This window comes from Anomaloglossus baeobatrachus, chromosome 8 (assembly GCF_048569485.1).
Source record: "Anomaloglossus baeobatrachus isolate aAnoBae1 chromosome 8, aAnoBae1.hap1, whole genome shotgun sequence".
Classification (NCBI taxonomy): Eukaryota; Metazoa; Chordata; class Amphibia; order Anura; family Aromobatidae; genus Anomaloglossus; species Anomaloglossus baeobatrachus.
In genome coordinates this window covers 226348995-226368296 of record NC_134360.1, presented here as the reverse complement: position 1 = coordinate 226368296, position 19302 = coordinate 226348995, and positions in this window count along the sequence as shown.

Sequence of the window (19302 nt, the reverse complement as noted above, 5' to 3'; positions counted from 1 at the left end):
ACCGAGTGTGTCCAGATAAGCGTTTTTCTAAGCGCCTTAAGGATACACGTTATCCCTTCCCCCCTGACGTGGTCAAGGGCTGGACTCAGTGTCCCAAGGTGGATCCTCCTATCTCTAGACTGGCGGCTAGATCCATAGTTGCAGTTGAAGATGGGGCTTCTCTCAAGGATGCCACTGACAGACAGATGGAGCTCTGGTTGAAATCCATCTATGAAGCTATCGGCGCGTCTTTTGATCCAGCATTCGCAGCCGTATGGGCACTCCAAGCTATCTCAGCGGGTCAAGCGCAAATTGACGCACTCACACGTACGTCTGCGACGCAAGTGGCGTCCATAACCTCTCAAACGTCGGCATTTGCGTCCTACGCTATTAATGCTGTCCTGGACTCTGCGAGCCGTACGGCGGTTGCAGCCGACAATTCGGTGGCAATACGCAGGGCCTTGTGGCTGCGGGAATGGAAGGCAGATTCGGCTTCCAAAAAGTGCTTAACCGGTTTGCCTTTTTCTGGCGACCGTTTGTTTGGTGAGAGATTGGATGAAATCATCAAACAATCCAAGGGAAAGGAAACATCCTTACCCCAGGCCAAACCAAACATACCCCAACAGAGGAGGGGACAGTCGAGGTTTCGGTCCTTTCGGGGCGCGGGCAAGTCCCGATTCTCCTCGTCCAAAAGGCCTCAAAAGGATCAGAGGAACTCCGATTCATGGCGGTCTAAGTCACGCCCTAAAAAGACCGCCGGAGGTGCCGCTACCAAGGCGGCTTCCTCATGACTTACGGCCTCCTCACACCGCATCCTCGGTCGGTGGCAGGCTCTCCCGCTTTTGCGACACCTGGCTGCCACAGGTAAAAGACCGTTGGGTGAGAGACATTCTGTCTCACGGTTACAGGATAGAGTTCAGCTCTCATCCTCCGACTCGATTCTTCAGAACATCTCCGCCTCCCGAGCGAGCCGATGCTCTTCTGCAGGCGCTGGGCACTCTGAAGGCAGAAGGAGTGGTGGTCCCTGTTCCTCTTCAGCAACAGGGTCACGGTTTTTACTCCAACCTGTTTGTGGTCCCAAAGAAGGACGGGTCTTTCCGTCCGGTCCTGGACCTAAAACTGCTCAACAAACACGTAAAGACCAGGCGGTTCCGGATGGAATCCCTCCGCTCCGTCATCACCTCAATGTCCCAAGGAGATTTCCTTGCATCGATCGATATCAAAGATGCTTATCTCCACGTACCGATTGCTCCAGAGCATCAGCGCTTCCTGCGCTTCGCCATAGGAGACGAACACCTTCAGTTCGTGGCACTGCCGTTCGGCCTGGCGACAGCCCCACGGGTTTTCACCAAGGTCATGGCTACAGTAGTTGGGAAAGAGTGAGCACAACTACACCAAACATATACTGGAAAATCCAGGATAATGGAATCAAGCAAGAGGAGTCCCTTGTTGCATGCAAAATGTGTGAAAAAGTTTATTAGTAACACAGAGAAATATTGTTAAGACCATTTAAAAATGGGAAAGATCAAAAGAATGATCTACCCATGAGCAAATTGGCACATCACCAACCAAAACCTCATGAATTAATATAAAGCATACAAGCTCAAAATAGCAGTACCAAAGGACAGTATACAGCAGTACATAGTCACCAATTGTAGGATTCACATAAATATGGTACAGATCAAAGAGAGCTAATACAATACCAGGTAAGTAAATAGTGAGGGAGGTGGTATGGGTGCGCCTGCCCCACGCGTTACGCCACCATATGTGGCTTCATCAGGGGTAACTTACCCCTGATGAAGCCACATATGGTGGCGTAACGCGTGGGGCAGGCGCACCCATACCACCTCCCTCACTATTTACTTACCTGGTATTGTATTAGCTCTCTTTGATCTGTACCATATTTATGTGAATCCTACAATTGGTGACTATGTACTGCTGTATACTGTCCTTTGGTACTGCTATTTTGAGCTTGTATGCTTTATATTAATTCATGAGGTTTTGGTTGGTGATGTGCCAATTTGCTCATGGGTAGATCATTCTTTTGATCTTTCCCATTTTTAAATGGTCTTAACAATATTTCTCTGTGTTACTAATAAACTTTTTCACACTTTTTGCATGCAACAAGGGACTCCTCTTGCTTGATTCCATTATCCTGGATTTTCCAGTATATGTTTGGTGTAGTTGTGCTCACTCTTTCCCATGTGTTGTGTTCCAGATTCTATTTATGGGTTGAAGCACACTTCCATTACCTATATATATTTAATGGTGGTGCCGTCCCTATTTTGTTCTATGGCTACAGTAGTAGCGGTCCTCCACTCTCAGGGTCACTCGGTGATCCCTTACTTAGACGATCTGCTGGTCAAGGCACCCTCTCAAGAGGCATGCCAGCACAGCCTCAACGCTACTCTGGAGACTCTCCAGAGTTTCGGGTGGATCATCAATTTTCCAAAGTCAAATCTGACACCGGCCCAATCGCTGACATACCTTGGCATGGAGTTTCATACCCTCTCAGCGATAGTGAAGCTTCCGCTGAACAAGCAGCGTTCACTACAGACGGGGGTGCAATCCCTCCTTCAAGGTCAGTCACACCCCTTGAGGCGCCTCATGCACTTCCTGGGGAAGATGGTGGCAGCAATGGAGGCAGTCCCTTTCGCGCAGTTTCACCTGCGTCCTCTTCAATGGGACATCCTACGCAAATGGGACAGGAAGCCGACGTCCCTCGACAGGAACGTCTCCCTCTCTCAGGCAACCAAAGCTTCCCTTCGGTGGTGGCTTCTTCCCACTTCTTCATTATCGAAGGGGAAATCCTTCCTACCCCCATCCTGGGCGGTGGTCACGACGGACGCGAGTCTGTCAGGGTGGGGAGCAGTTTTTCTCCACCACAGGGCTCAGGGTACGTGGACTCGGCAAGAGTCCTCACTTCAGATCAATGTTCTGGAGATCAGGGCAGTGTATCTGGCCCTAAAAGCGTTCCAGCAGTGGCTGGAAGGCAAGCAGATCCGAATTCAGTCGGACAACTCCACAGCGGTGGCTTACATCAACCACCAAGGAGGAACACGCAGTCGGCAAGCCTTCCAGGAAGTCCGGCGGATTTTGATGTGGGTGGAAGCCACGGCCTCCACCATCTCCGCGGTTCACATCCCGGGCGTGGAAAACTGGGAAGCAGATTTTCTCAGTCGCCAGGGCATGGACGCAGGGGAATGGTCCCTTCACCCGGACGTGTTTCAGGAGATCTGTTGCCGCTGGGGGATGCCGGACGTCGACCTAATGGCGTCCCGGCACAACAACAAGGTCACGGCATTCATGGCACGTTCTCACGATCACAGAGCTCTGGCGGCAGACGCCTTAGTTCAGGATTGGTCGCAGTTTCAACTCCCTTATGTGTTTCCTCCGCTGGCACTGTTGCCCAGAGTGTTACGCAAGATCAGGGCAGACTGCCGCCGCGCCATCCTCGTCGCTCCAGACTGGCCGAGGAGGTCGTGGTACCCGGATCTGTGGCATCTCACGGTCGGCCAACCGTGGGCACTGCCAGACCGACCAGACTTGCTGTCTCAAGGGCCGTTTTTCCATCTGAATTCTGCGGCCCTCAACCTGACTGTGTGGCCATTGAGTCCTGGATCTTAGCGTCTTCAGGATTATCTCAAGAGGTCATTGCCACTATGAGACAGGCTAGGAAACCAATGTCCGCCAAGATCTACCACAGGACGTGGAAAATATTCCTGTCATGGTGCTCTGCTCAGGGTTTTTCTCCCTGGCCATTTGCCTTGCCCACTTTTCTGTCCTTTCTTCAGTCCGGATTGGAAAAGGGTTTGTCACTCGGCTCCCTTAAGGGACAAGTCTCTGCGCTCTGTGTTTTTTCAGAAGCGCCTGGCCAGGCTTCCACAGGTACGCACGTTCCTGCAGGGGGTTTGTCACATCGTCCCTCCTTACAAACGTCCGTTGGAACCCTGGGATCTGAACAGGGTGCTGATGGTTCTTCAGAAACCACCGTTCGAGCCAATGAGGGATATTTCTCTCGCACGCCTTTCGCAGAAAGTGGTTTTCCTAGTAGCAGTCACTTCACTTCGGAGCGTGTCTGAGCTAGCAGCACTGTCATGCAAAGCCCCTTTCCTGGTGTTTCACCAGGACAAGGTGGTTCTGCGTCCGGTTCCGGAATTTCTCCCTAAGGTGGTATCCCCCTTTCATCTCAATCAGGATATCTCCTTACCTTCTTTTTGTCCTCATCCAGTTCACCAATGTGAAAAGGATTTGCACTTGTTAGATCTGGTGAGAGCACTCAGATTCTACATTTCTCGTACGGCGCCCCTGTGCCGCTCGGATGCACTCTTTGTCCTTGTCGCTGGCCAGCGTAAAGGGACACAAGCTTCCAAATCAACCCTGGCTCGGTGGATCAAGGAACCAATTCTCGAAGCTTATCGTTCCTCGGGGCTTCCGGTTCCATCAGGGCTGAAGGCCCATTCTACCAGGGCCGTGGGAGCGTCCTGGGCCTTGCGGCACCAGGCTACGGCTCAGCAGGTGTGTCAGGCAGCTACCTGGTCGAGCCTGCACACTTTCACGAAACACTATCAGGTGCATACCTATGCTTCGGCAGATGCCAGCCTAGGTAGGCGAGTCCTTCAGGCGGCGGTTGCCCACCTGTAGGACGGAGCCGTTACGGCTCTATTATGAGGTATTATTTACCCACCCAGGGATTGCTTTTGGACGTCCCAATTGTCTGGGTCTCCCAATGGAGCGACAAAGAAGAAGGGAATTTTGTTTACTTACCGTAAATTCCTTTTCTTCTAGCTCCAATTGGGAGACCCAGCACCCGCCCCTGTTTTTTTGTGTACACATGTTGTTCATGTTGAATGGTTTCAGTTCTCCGAGATTCCTTCGGATTGAATTTACTTTAAACCTGTTTATAATTTTTTCCTCCTTCTTGCTTTTGCACCAAAACTGAGGAGCCCGTGGGAGCACGGGGGGTGTATAGGCAGAAGGGGAGGGGCTTTACACTTTTAGTGTAATACTTTGTGTGGCCTCCGGAGGCATAGCTATACACCCAATTGTCTGGGTCTCCCAATTGGAGCTAGAAGAAAAGGAATTTACGGTAAGTAAACAAAATTCCCTTCTTTAGCTGCGGGATTCCAGCAAAATAGCTGCGGTAAACCTGCGGACATTCGTGTGGATTACCTGCAGACGTCCCGGCCTCTATCTCCATAGTGGATAAATCCGCAGGTTTAATTTCTCGTGGGCACATAGCCTTAGACACCTCCATTGCTGATATGAACAGTGAGTGCCGGAGGAACTGAAGAGCGCAGGAGATCGATCCGGAGAGAGGATTGAGGCAGCGGAGGATCAGCACTGGATGGGGCACCGCAACGCCAGCACAGATTTTTTTTTTAACCATTCTCATTCTCTGAGGTATAGATAGAACCAAGCGATTACCAGCAATTTGATAAACGGCTGAGTGTATAAATAAAAAAAAAAAATCTTTATTTTTATATAGCGCTAATATATTCTGCAGCGCTTTACATACATCAGGAATGCTGTCCCCATTGGGGCTCACAATCTAAATTCCCTATCTGTATGTCTTTGGAGTATATGTGTGTATTGTGCAAATCTAGTGTACGGCTATGTGCCCACAGGACAAGGTACCCGCGGACTTTTCCGCAGGTTTACCGCAGCTGTTCCCCTGGATCCGCAGCTATCTATTGCTGCAGTATATGTGCGGAGTTGTTGCGGTAAACCTGCGGGACAAGTGTAGAAATACCTGTGGAATTGCCGCCCTGTATCTCCATAGTGGAGGAGCGGGAATTCCGAAGATATTTCCGCTTGAATAATTGACATGCAGTTTCGTACGGGTGCTGAATATCCGCAGCATATTCCGCAGCCGCACATACCGCAGCATTGATACAGCACTCCCCATGTCCCATAGGATAACATGTGGAGTGTCTGTACTTGTGCAAACCTATGGATTTATCTGGAAAATCCAGATAAATTCGCAGGTTTTCCGAGGCAAAATCCGCGGGTACTTTGTCCTGTGGGGACATGGCCTTATTCTTTATTTGCAAAACAAGACTAAATGGTTTAGTATTATCTAATCCTTTGGCTCTTCACTGATGAGCGGGGCCCAGAGGTGTGTGGTGGTCACTTATCCCCACCTTCTCCTGTCGGCACGTTTATCTTCAGGCCCGTGCTACAGTCTGGGCTGAGGCTCCGTGTTGTGCCCGGTCTCAGGCCAGGTTCAGCCTCCTGTTATACAGATATGTTCATCCTGTGGCCACAAGGAGGCGCTGCTCCACTTATTTTTCATTAGATTTGGGCCCTGCTTCATCATTTGGATTCTTTAAGTAATTTTTTTTGTCTCGCTTTTGTTCATTGTCAGATTTTGCATCAATTTTATTAAAATGCTACAGATTGCTTGATAAATTCAGCACAAGGTCAAAGGTGCATTTGTTTTTATTTTTTATTTTATTTTATTTTTTTTTGCAAAATGCATGCAGCGTCGTATCTCTCTGTCCACCATTGCACACAAATTAAGACACATTTTCAGAAAGTCTCAAGTGGGGAATTACATGAAAACATTAAGATTCGGATAACTTCACCCCCAACAATGTGGAGCAAACCCAAAAAATAACAGAAAAAATACTGCAGCACAAAATCTATAATGAATTTGATGCAAAAATACAGATTCCTTAAAGGCAAACCTATTACATATGGAAAATTTGATGGAGAAACTTCTCAAACTGTCATAGAAATTAATGCTGCAAGAAGAACCTCACTGCCTACATGGAATTGATTTTCATTGCAGAAATTTAGTTTTCTTTGTCGCTCCATTGGGAGACCCAGACAATTGGGTGTATAGCTTCTGCCTCCGGAGGCCACACAAAGTATTACACTTAAAAGTGTAAAGCCCCTCCCCTTCTGCCTATACACCCCCCCGTGCATCACGGGCTCCTCAGTTTTTATGCTTTGTGCGAAGGAGGCACACATGCACGCATAGCTCCACAATTTAGTCAGTAGCAGCTGCTGACTATATCGGATGGAAGAAAAGAGGGCCCATAACAGGGCCCCCAGCATGCTCCCTTCTCACCCCACTCTGGTCGGCGGTGTTGTTAAGGTTGAGGTACCCATTGCGGGTACATAGGCAGGAGCCACATGCTGTTTTCCTTCCCCATCCCTTAAGGGCTCTGGGTGAAGTGGGATCCTAATCGGTCTCCAGACACTGGGACCGTGCTCCCTCCGCAGCCCCTGGGGAATCTGCTGGACAGGAGCCGGGTATCGTCAGGGACAAGGCCCTGCTACTGTGAGGTACTCTGTGTCCCCTTGGGGACGGCGCATGGAGCGCCTGTGTTATACACGCTGCAGCACTGCTGGGTGTGTTGGTGCGCCGGGACTACCGCGCTGGCCGTGCTTGTTTGCCGGCCGCGCTTATAACTTTAGTCCCCGGCTTCTGCGGCCTAGTACCGCATACTCCCGCCCCCTGGCCTGCCAGTCAGGGGAAGGGAGGGACGCTGCACTGGACGTCAGCGCTGAGGGCTGGAGCATACTTTGTATCCTCCTCCCCCCTCACTGAGCACAGTGGGGCACCAGATTCCCGCACTTTCTAGGGCACGCCCACGGCCCCCTCCTCCTCACAGAACGCCGGCAGCCATTCCTGTCAGCACTTCTGAAGCTGGAGAGGAGAGACAACACGGCTCTGGGAGCCCAGGCAGGGAATCTGGTGGTCACACAACCGCTTTGGGCGGTCGGTAAGCCGCACCTGTTACTAGGTGCTGGCCCCCCTGGGTGCCGAAGTGTGTATATATATATATATATATATATATATATATATATGCTTATATGCTATACATATACTCTGTACGGTCGCACTGTTGGTTTTTGGCTATATACCCTCCCGGATTGTACTCTGAGGAGACAACAGCATGTCGTCCGCAAAAAGCAAGGGTGCCAAAGCACAGGCTTACTTTGCAACCTGTACCTCATGTGCGGCTATGCTACCGGCAGGTTCCACCTACCCTCATTGTGTACAATGCTCGGCCCCTGCGGCACTTACTCAGCCGGAGCCTCTGCCACTGGTGGCCCAGGTGGAACCACCTGCTACCACTGTCCAGGTGACAGGGACGGAGTTTGCAGTATTCGCTGACAAACTTTCTGAGTCTATGGATAAATGGTCTGCTAAGATACTGGAAGCCTTGCAGTCCAGACCGGTAACACAGGCCCCGGGCACTGTGGAATCATTGACCCCAGGCCCCCCTCGGTTGGAGCAGCAAAGTGCTCCTGGGGTGACTCATAGGTCCCAAGGTGAGGTCTCCGACACGGACCGCAGTCCCAGACCGCCTAAGCGGGCTCGCTGGGTGCTTCCCTCGACCTCATCACACTGCTCAGGGTCTCAGCAGGAGGACTCTCTAGAGGATGAAGCGGAGGTGGCAGATCAGGATTCTGATCCTGAGGTCGCTCTCAACCTAGATACGCCTGAAGGAGACGCCATAGTGAATGACCTTATAGCGTCCATCAATCAGGTGTTGGATCTTTCTCCCCCAGCTCCTCCAATTGAGGAGTCAGCTTCTCAGCAGGAGAAATTCCGTTTTAGGTTTCCCAAACGTACAATGAGTACGTTTCTGGATCACTCCGACTTCAGAGAGGCAGTACAGAAACACCGAGCTTGTCCAGATAAGCGCTTTTCTAAGCGCCTTAAGGACACACGTTATCCCTTCCCCCCTGACGTTGTCAAGGGTTGGGCTCAGTGTCCCAAGGTGGATCCTCCAGTCTCCAGACTGGCGGCCAGATCCATAGTTGCAGTGGAAGATGGGGCTTCACTCAAAGATGCCACTGACAGACAGATGGAACTCTGGCTGAAATCCATCTATGAAGCTATCGGCGCGTCCTTTGCTCCGGCATTCGCAGCCGTATGGGCACTCCAAGCTATCTCAGCTTGTCACTCGCAGATTAATGCAGTCACACGTGTCTCTGCTCCGCAAGTGGTGTCCTTAACCTCTCAGGCGTCGGCATTTGCGTCCTACGCCATTAATGCTGTCCTGGACTCTGCGAGCCGTACGGCGGTAGCATCCGCCAATTCGGTGGCAGTCCGGAGGGCCTTGTGGCTACGTGAATGGAAGGCAGACTCTGCTTCCAAAAAGTTCTTAACCGGTTTGCCACTTTCTGGCGACCGCCTGTTTGGTGAGCGATTGGATGAAATCATTAAACAATCCAAGGGAAAGGACTCATCCTTACCCCAGTCCAAACCAAACAGACCTCAACAACGGAAGGTACAATCGAGGTTTCGGTCCTTTCGGCCTGCGGGCAGGTCTCAATTCTCCTCGTCCAACAGGCCACAGAAGGGTCAGAGGGACTCCGATTCATGGCGGTCTAAGTCACGTCCTTAAAAGACCGCCGGAGGAACCGCTCCCAAAGCGGCCTCCTCATGACTTTCGGCCTCTTCAAACCGCATCCTCGGTCGGTGGCAGGCTCTCCCGCTTTTGCGACGCCTGGCTGCCACAGGTACAAGACCGTTGGGTGAGAGACATTCTGTCTCACGGTTACAGGATAGAGTTCAGCTCTCGTCCTCCGACTCGTTTCTTCAGAACATCTCCGCCCCCCCGAGCGAGCCGATGCTCTTCTTCAGGCGGTGAGCACTCTGAAGGCAGAAGGAGTGGTGATCCCTGTTCCTCTTCAGCAACAGGGTCACGGTTTTTACTCCAACTTGTTTGTGGTGCCAAAAAAGGACGGATCTTTCCGTCCTGTTCTGGACCTAAAACTGCTCAACAAACACGTAAAAACCAGGCGGTTCCGGATGGAATCGCTCCGCTCCGTCATCGCCTCAATGTCCCAAGGAGATTTCCTAGCATCAATCGACATCAAAGATGCTTATCTCCACGTACCGATTGCACCAGAGCATCAGCGCTTCCTGCGTTTCGCCATAGGGGACGAACACCTTCAGTTTGTGGCACTGCCTTTCGGCCTGGCGACAGCCCCACGGGTTTTCACCAAGGTCATGGCAACAGTGGTAGCAGTCCTACACTCTCAGGGACACTCGGTGATCCCTTACTTAGACGATCTGCTTGTCAAGGCACCCTCTCGAGTGGCATGCCAACACAGCCTGGACATTGCTCTGGAGACTCTCCAGAGATTCGGGTGGATCATCAATTTCCCAAAGTCAAATCTGACACCGGCCCAATCACTGACATATCTTGGAATGGAGTTTCATACTCTCTCAGCGATAGTGAAGCTTCCGCTGAACAAACAGCGTTCACTACAGACAGGGGTGCAATCTCTCCTTCAAGGCCAGTCACACCCCTTGAGGCGCCTCATGCACTTCCTAGGGAAGATGGTGGCAGCAATGGAGGCTGTTCCTTTTGCGCAGTTTCATCTGCGTCCACTTCAGTGGGACATTCTCCGCAAATGGGACAGGAAGTCGACGTCCCTCGACAGGAACGTCTCCCTTTCTCAGGCAGCCAAAGCCTCCCTTCGGTGGTGGCTTCTTCCCACTTCATTGTCGAAGGGGAAATCCTTCCTACCCCCATCCTGGGCGGTGGTCACGACGGACGCGAGTCTGTCAGGGTGGGGAGCGGTCTTTCTCCAACACAGGGCTCAGGGTACCTGGACTCAGCCGGAGTCCTCCCTTCAGATCAATGTTCTGGAGATAAGGGCAGTGTATCTTGCCCTAAAGGCGTTCCAGCCGTGGCTGGAAGGCAAGCAGATCCGAATTCAGTCGGACAACTCCACCGCGGTGGCATACATCAACCACCAAGGCGGAACACGCAGTCGGCAAGCCTTCCAGGAAGTCCGGCGGATTCTGCTGTGGGTGGAAGCCACAGCCTCCACCATATCCGCAGTTCACATCCCGGGCGTAGAAAACTGGGAAGCAGACTTTCTCAGTCGCCAGGGCATGGACGCAGGGGAATGGTCCCTTCACCCGGACGTGTTTCAAGAGATCTGTTGCCGCTGGGGGATGCCGGACGTCAACCTAATGGCGTCACGGCACAACAACAAGGTCCCGGCATTCATGGCACGGTCTCAAGATCACAGAGCTCTGGCGGCGGACGCATTAGTTCAGGATTGGTCGCAGTTTCAACTGCCTTATGTGTTTCCTCCTCTGGCACTGCTGCCCAGAGTGTTCCGCAAGATCAGGTCCGACTGCCGCCGCGCCATCCTCGTCGCTCCAGACTGGCCGAGGAGGTCGTGGTACCCGGATCTGTGGCATCTCACGGTGGGCCAACCGTGGGCACTACCAGACCGACCAGACTTGCTGTCTCAAGGGCCGTTTTTCCATCTGAATTCTGCGGCCCTCAACCTGACTGTGTGGCCATTGAGTCCTGGATCCTAGCGTCTTCAGGGTTATCTCAAGAGGTCATTGCCACTATGAGACAGGCCAGGAAACCAACGTCCGCCAAGATCTACCACAGGACGTGGAGGATATTCTTATCCTGGTGCTCTGATCAGGGTTTTACTCCCTGGCCATTTGCCTTGCCCACTTTTCTTTCCTTCCTTCAATCCGGATTGGAAAAGGGTTTGTCGCTCGGCTCTCTTAAGGGACAAGTCTCAGCGCTCTGTGTTTTTTCAGAAGCGCCTAGCCAGACTTCCACAGGTACGCACGTTCCTGCAGGGGGTTTGTCACATAGTCCCTCCTTACAAGCGTCCGTTAGAACCCTGGGATCTGAACAGGGTGCTGATGGCTCTTCAGAAACCACCGTTCGAGCCAATGAAGGATATTTCTCTTTCACGCCTTTCGCAGAAGGTGGTCTTCCTAGTAGCAGTCACATCACTTCGGAGAGTGTCTGAGCTAGCAGCGCTGTCATGCAAAGCCCCTTTCCTGGTGTTTCACCAGGACAAGGTGGTTCTGCGGCCGGTTCCGGAATTTCTCCCTAAGGTGGTATCCCCCTTTCATCTCAATCAGGATATCTCTTTACCTTCTTTTTGTCCTCATCCAGTTCACCAATGTGAAAAGGATTTGCACTTGTTAGATCTGGTGAGAGCACTCAGACTCTACATTTCTCGTACGGCGCCCCTGCGCCGCTCGGATGCACTCTTTGTCCTTGTCGCTGGCCAGCGTAAAGGGTCACAGGCTTCCAAGTCAACCCTGGCTCGGTGGATCAAGGAACCAATTCTCGAAGCCTACCGTTCTTCTTGGCTTCCGGTTCCCTCAGGGCTGAAGGCCCATTCTACCAGAGCCGTGGGTGCGTCCTGGGCTTTGCGGCACCAGGCTACGGCTCAGCAGGTGTGTCAGGCGGCTACCTGGTCGAGCCTGCACACTTTCACGAAACACTATCAGGTGCATACCTATGCTTCGGCAGATGCCAGCCTAGGTAGGCGAGTCCTGCAGGCAGCGGTTGCCCACCTGTAGGAAGGGGCCGTTTTTACGGCTCTATTACGAGGTATTATTTTACCCACCCAGGGACTGCTTTTGGACGTCCCAATTGTCTGGGTCTCCCAATGGAGCGACAAAGAAGAAGGGAATTTTGTTTACTTACCGTAAATTCCTTTTCTTCTAGCTCCAATTGGGAGACCCAGCGCCCGCCCCTGTTCCCTTCGGGCTGTTGTTCTTTGTGTACACATGTTGTTCATGTTGAATGGTTTTCAGTTCTCCGAACTTCCTTCGGATTGAATTTACTTTAGACCAATTTATAAGTTTCCTCCTTCCTGCTTTTGCACCAAAACTGAGGAGCCCGTGATGCACGGGGGGGTGTATAGGCAGAAGGGGAGGGGCTTTACACTTTTAAGTGTAATACTTTGTGTGGCCTCCGGAGGCAGAAGCTATACACCCAATTGTCTGGGTCTCCCAATTGGAGCTAGAAGAAAAGGAATTTACGGTAAGTAAACAAAATTCCCTTCTCCCTCCACCCCAAGGTGCCATAACATTCACATTCTATTGTATAACCTTCGTACCCTCGGTAAATAACCTCAGACTCCCCGCCCTGCTCTTTGCCTTTATTACCATATGATAGAGTGGCCGGGGGTGCAGAGCTCACTGATACCAGCGCGTCCTGTAATAGGAGCCTCCGGGGTAACAAGTTCGTCCATGACATTTCTTCTCCATCACCTGTGACTGATCTTATTGACATGTCGAAGGAACAGCAGCAACTCAGCCACAAAGTGGAGACCCCATAACCTGAGAGTGGGGGGCTGAGTACTGAGGAGCAGAGGGCAGAAAAGTCACCACTGCGCTGCTGACCCCATAACCAGACCTCCTCTGGTAACATCAGCACAAATACTGCGCCTGCCGGGTGCTTCATGGCCCAGCAGCTCCATTAGCCGTACGTCACCAAGCACAATGTCGAGCCGTACATCACCAAGCACATTGCCGAGCCGTACATCACCAAGCACAATGCCGAGCCGTACATCACCAAGCACATTGCCGAGCCGTATATCACCAAGCACAATGTCGAGCCGTACATCACCAAGCACATTGCCGAGCCGTACATCACCAAGCACAATGCCGAGCCGTACATCACCAAGCACAATGCCGAGCCGTACATCACCAAGCACAATGCCGAGCCGTACATCACCAAGCACAATGTCGAGCCGTACATCACCAAGCACAATGCTGAGCCGTTCATCACCAAGCACAATGCTGAGCCGTACATCACCAAGCACAATGCCGAGCCGTACATCACCAAGCACAATGCCGAGCCGTACATCACCAAGCACAATGTCGAGCCGTACATCACCAAGCACAATGCTGAGCTGTATGTCACCAAGCACAATGCCGAGCCGTACATCACCAAGCACAATGCCGAGCCGAACATCACCAAGCACAATGCCGAGCCGAACATCACCAAGCACAATGCCGAGCCGAACATCACCAAGCACAATGCCGAGCCGAACATCACCAAGCACAATGCCGAGCCGAACATCACCAAGCACAATGCCGAGCCGTACATCACCAAGCACAGTGCTACGATGAAGTGGTGTGAATCCGCCACCAGCGGACTCTGGAGGAGATGTGTCCTGTATGCCCAACACTCTGTCGGTGCAGCCCACCAGGAAAGACCCCCCCCCCCCCCCTCCTTAGTCTACAAAGCCAACATACATGGGATTGAATGCATCCTGCATAAAAATATATATAATAAATATATATATATATATATAATATATTAGTGCAAAAACTATATATATGATAAATATATGAGGTATTGGTTTATATTTTGACAGGGTGGATTTGATTTAACTCTAACTGATTTAAATCACGATTTAAATCACGATTTAAATCACTAGTCAGTAAGGCTTGATTTAAATCAGTGATTTAAATCAAAGTTTCTACCTAAACTAGTTCTTGCTACTTTAACATGCAAGTAGATGAAGATTTTTAGAATCACTTTTTATATTACTTTTTTCTCCCCAGTTTAATGGGTTAATCATTCATATTTGGACACCACTGTTCTGTTGTACTTAGGAAGGAGGAAAATAATCCTGACCTTAATAACAATTTAAATAGATTTATTCAACTGAAACAATAACAACATTACAGCATAAGTTATTTGCTTAAACAAACATCCATGTTTGTTAACTAATTTGGCTAAACAAAATATATATATATTTTAAGAAACTTAGACTGTCAGCCGAGCCGACACATGAAAAACTTAAATACTACTGTCCCTGCTGTCCTCTGTAGCTCACTTGTCGTCATCTTCATCATCATCTTCTTCTTCTTTGTTCCTATTCATAATCTGGAAAACAAAAAAAACAAGCTTTCCTGCTTTATTGGGTCCCAACCGATTTCTCAATTTAGAATGAATGAGTCCAAAGAAAGAGAATATTCTTTCAACGCCTGCAGAAGAAGCTACTGCTGTTAAAAGTGAAATCATTACTTGAACAGTCTCTAAATCCAAGCGCTTAAGTGACTTCCACCAGTTTACTGGTGTGACCTTCCTTAAAATATCTTCAGCAAACATATATTTCTTGAATGGTTCCCCCTTAGCTCTGAAGTTTATTATAGTTTGCATTAAAGATGGATGATTGCTGGATACCCATGTCATAGCTAACTCCTCTTCCTCAGCACTTAGGTTTTGACCCTGATATTGGATATTGACAATATTTGCCAAAAAATGAGCTGGAGTCAGTACTTGTCCCATTCGTTTGTTTACTGCTTGTAATTTAATTCTGTCCATGTGTAGTTCTGTTTTTAAGTGTTCACTCAGTTCCTTCCAATACTAGACATTTGAGTTTTTGTTCACATGTCGTTATAGCTTTTACTGCCACTTCTTGTAAGTATTCTGCTGTGTGTGCATTTCCTGACGTATCAGTTGTTTGTGCAAAGAAGAGTTTACCTTCTTCTGTTGTTATACAAGCACATACAATAGGATCATTGTGGACATTACTCCACCCATCAATACTTAGGTTAACAATTTTACCCTCCAGAGCTGTTGCACATTGCTCCATTTCTCTGTCATACACTTGATCCAGCAGTTTCCCTGCAACATCAGCTCTGCTGGGTGGACTGTATCCTGGTCTCAGTGACTGAACCATATTAATGAAATGTGGGTTCTCAGTCAGACGGAAAGAAGAGTTCGTTGCATAAATAAACTGGGCAATTTTTTCATCAATCAACTCTTTTTCTAATCTGCTAGTTCTTATCACAAACCTATCTATGGTGGTTCCAGGAGGTAAAGGTTTTTTCTTCCTTTTGGGTGATGGTAATATGTGGCTGTGGGTGTCTGATGATGATGCTGCTGCTAATGAAGCACTATCCTGGATGGATAACTCTGAAACTGTAGAACAGGATGATGGTGATCTTGGAGGTGGATAGTTTCCAGAATCCATGAATTCCCCTAAACAAAAAAAGTCAATGCTGTTACTTTATTGTTTATTATACAATTTCTGCTTATTGTGCACAACACATCACTGCCCCTGCCCCAAAAGGAATATTTGTTTTACTTCATAACTGTACCAAATGACAGTAACATGCAGTAATAATAAGAAATATAATTTTTCTCACACATGGCAGTTCAGTCTTTAGAAATAGGATTCAATAAAAATGTTTACCAACCTGAAGATCCTGCCTGTTCAGAAGTGTTTCTTTGGTCATCTTCATCACCGCACTTCTCATGATGTTGCCTCATTCGCGTCACCAGGCCTTGCATCTCTTTGTTGCATCATTTCTATTTTGCACGCATGCCTGCCTTACCGATAGGCGAAGGAGCTTCATTAAAATTCTCTTTTACGGCCTGCTGCCATTATAAGGAAAGAATGTAATAAACCTCAGATCGTACACACAAACAGATCCAGACTTGTCTGTCTGTGGCTATGCTGCAGTATTGTGCTCAAAGTTTCACTTTCATTTTCTTGTCTGCTTGCCCTTCCTCCTCCTCACACTTAGATTCACATTCTTCTTGTGTTGTGCAGATCTATTCCACTCCAAACAATCAGAAACATATTGTCTAACTTCTTGGACTTGGCACTGAAGGGGTTGATTCTGTATTAATAGGTTTGTAGAACAATAGGATTAAGGTCTTTTTCTCAACTCTGTTCATGTTGTAATATTTTTGCCGTGAAGAAGAGGCTGGGACCTCTGCGGAGTCAAATTCAGTTTTGAGAACTGCGTAAGTAAAGCGAGCGTCTGTGATAATGTAGGAGAGAAACTGCCCACTAATCCTACAGAAACCTCTGGAAGAGCATGGCATTGTGACTGTTACACATATACAGCCTTTATTCTACTGAGTTAAACAACTCAGCTTTATCTCATGATGGTAGAACCTTTGGATGGTAAAATATTTTCCTCAAAAAGCAGTTTATTGAAAAAAATCCGATTTAAATCAAAAAAATCCGATTTAAATCAAAAAAATCCGATTTTTTTTTTTTTATTTTTTTTATTTTTTTTAAAAAAACATTGATTTTTATCCACCCTGTATTTTGACCAAAATACTCAAGATTGCAACACACGTCAAGGGTGCTCATTGTTTTGAGAGTCCCTATACTACAATTAAAAGCAAAGCCACAGACTAGGGAATTCAGATCACCAAAAATTCATTAGGTCAATATTGAAAAAAAAAAAAAAGCAGCTGAATTCACCTACCCAGGGCACAGAGACTAATAGTGCCCTAACAAGATTAAGCCACCCTCTTTGTTAAAGATGGAGGCATCACCGGTGCAAAATACTAATGAGACAACCACTCACAGCATCCCAATTCATATAGGGGTGATTGCTTAATATTAATATTGGCACAAATAAGGCTTGTATAGGGCGCTGGTTACACACATGAAATGCCCAGCGACACCTATATTGTTAGATCAGGCGGCTGCCCAGCACTATATATAGGTGCACCACATCGGGACAGACCCCCTCGTTTACAAGGACAGTATAGATGGGCCGGGCACCTTCCTGCTTAAAAATAAATATTTATGGAAAATATAATTTGTGAGATTGGTCACTATTTTGTCCAAAATACACAAGCTTGCAACCCACGTCAAGGGTCCTCATTATCTTGTGAGTCCCTACCTATACTAACACGAAAAACAAAGCCACAGAAAAAGGATGCAAAAGTCCCCAAAATTTCATGAGTTCAATACAGTAAAAAAGTGCAACAGTATTTTATGGCCGGGTCACAGAGACTAATGCACCATACTGTTACTGCATTAGTCTCTATCACCTGGACAGGTTAATACTTTCGCCCTATTTTATTACATTACACTTATACATTTTTTGGGAACTTTATTTCATGTTTCTGTAGCTTTTACTTTTTATTCAACACTATCTGACTAAATATTTTTTCCCTGAATATTGGGATCTACAGTATATAAGGCCGTCAGCCTAAGGGACAGTTTCATAGTTTTTAAGGTTAAAAGATACAAGTCTTTCAAGTTCAACCTAAAACCTAATGTGTTGATCCAGAAGAAGGCAAAAACCCCATGAGGCAAATACTAATTGCCCCATATTAGGGGAAAAATTCCTTCCCGACTCCACATATGACAATCAGACTAGTTCCCTGGATCAACGTCCCATAATAAAATCTATACCAATGACCTGCAATAAGGAAGCTTCATGCTAGAGTGTTTGATTCAACCCTACGTAACTAAAGCTTTTTTTTTTTTTCCTAGATGTTGGGATCTGTCTAAGGCCATCAGCTCAAAAAGGCTTCCTCGGACAGACTGTGTAAGCCACTCCATTTTACGTGTCCCAAAGGAACCCTTGGCCTACACCTCTACACCCCTGTACAGGGATAAAGACTTCTCTCTAGCTCAGGGTTGCATCTCCAGAGTGGTTGAATCAACCGTAACTGAAAAAACTATCCAGTGCCACTCTTAAAGCGCACCAATCACCAGGATTTTCGTATGTAAGCTAAAACCAGTGCTATACTGGCACTATCAGGATGATTATCTACATACCATTAGTGGTCAGCTCGGATTTTTAGGCTTTCAAATCCATCAAAGTAAAGTTTAAAAAAGGGTTAATCTCTGCTGGCCTGCTGTTTACCTGGAGGATCAGATGTTGTTGGAAACCTATCACATTTACTCCCCACCTTTTTAAGATGGTGAAATCTGTCTTCCCATGCCGGCTATAGTTCATTGCTGGGTTGGTCCGTGTGCGGTAGTATGCTAGTCCTGCTGGTGATTATACTGTGGAGTTCACCCGTCACAAAAGTTATGCATAAGATAGCCAAGATGATTGTCTATAAAGTGAAGGTCGTCTCACGCTCAAAGCTGTAGAGGATGGGAAGCTATGGAGCCTGAAAGTCGAAAGTGCAAAACATTGTTACCCTTTTGCTCGTCACTGTATATAATGTGTGTAGATTCTATTATTTGGGGTTCTACCTTTCTTTGTGGTTGCTTTGTGACCTGTTTCCGGGTGTTCGGGCATCACTGGTCTTTTCTTTCGGCAGGGTGTCCACCTCTTGATCTTGCTGTAACGTTATGAAGTGAGTGCTGTAGTTTGGGTCGTCCTCTCCATCCTCGTGTGCGGCGGCATCCTTTATTCTAATCCGATTTTCTGATTGTTTCCACCTGTTTTGCGGCACCTGATAGAAATCTTACTTAGGTTATAGGATGATAATGCTGGAAAGGGGTGGGGGTCACTTTATTTTTTCCAGCCAAGCTAATTAAATTTCTGCAGAATATATAATTGCAGAGTGCGCTCTGTGTCCAGGAGATTAGGTCACCTTAATCTGCTGATTGCACAGAGATGAGGATCACATATCCATACAGCTAAACCCATGCATGAGAAGCCACATTCACCTTGACGTCGACTGTCCCGTCTGGATATGGAGCAGCCGTCATAGTAGTCACCAGTTATTAGATGAGGGGACATTATACCCTGCCCTGAGATTGAGTACCGAATTACAGAATATTTTCATTAACATTAAAAGCAAACTTTGCTCACAGTCATCATTAAAATTCTACCGGTTTATC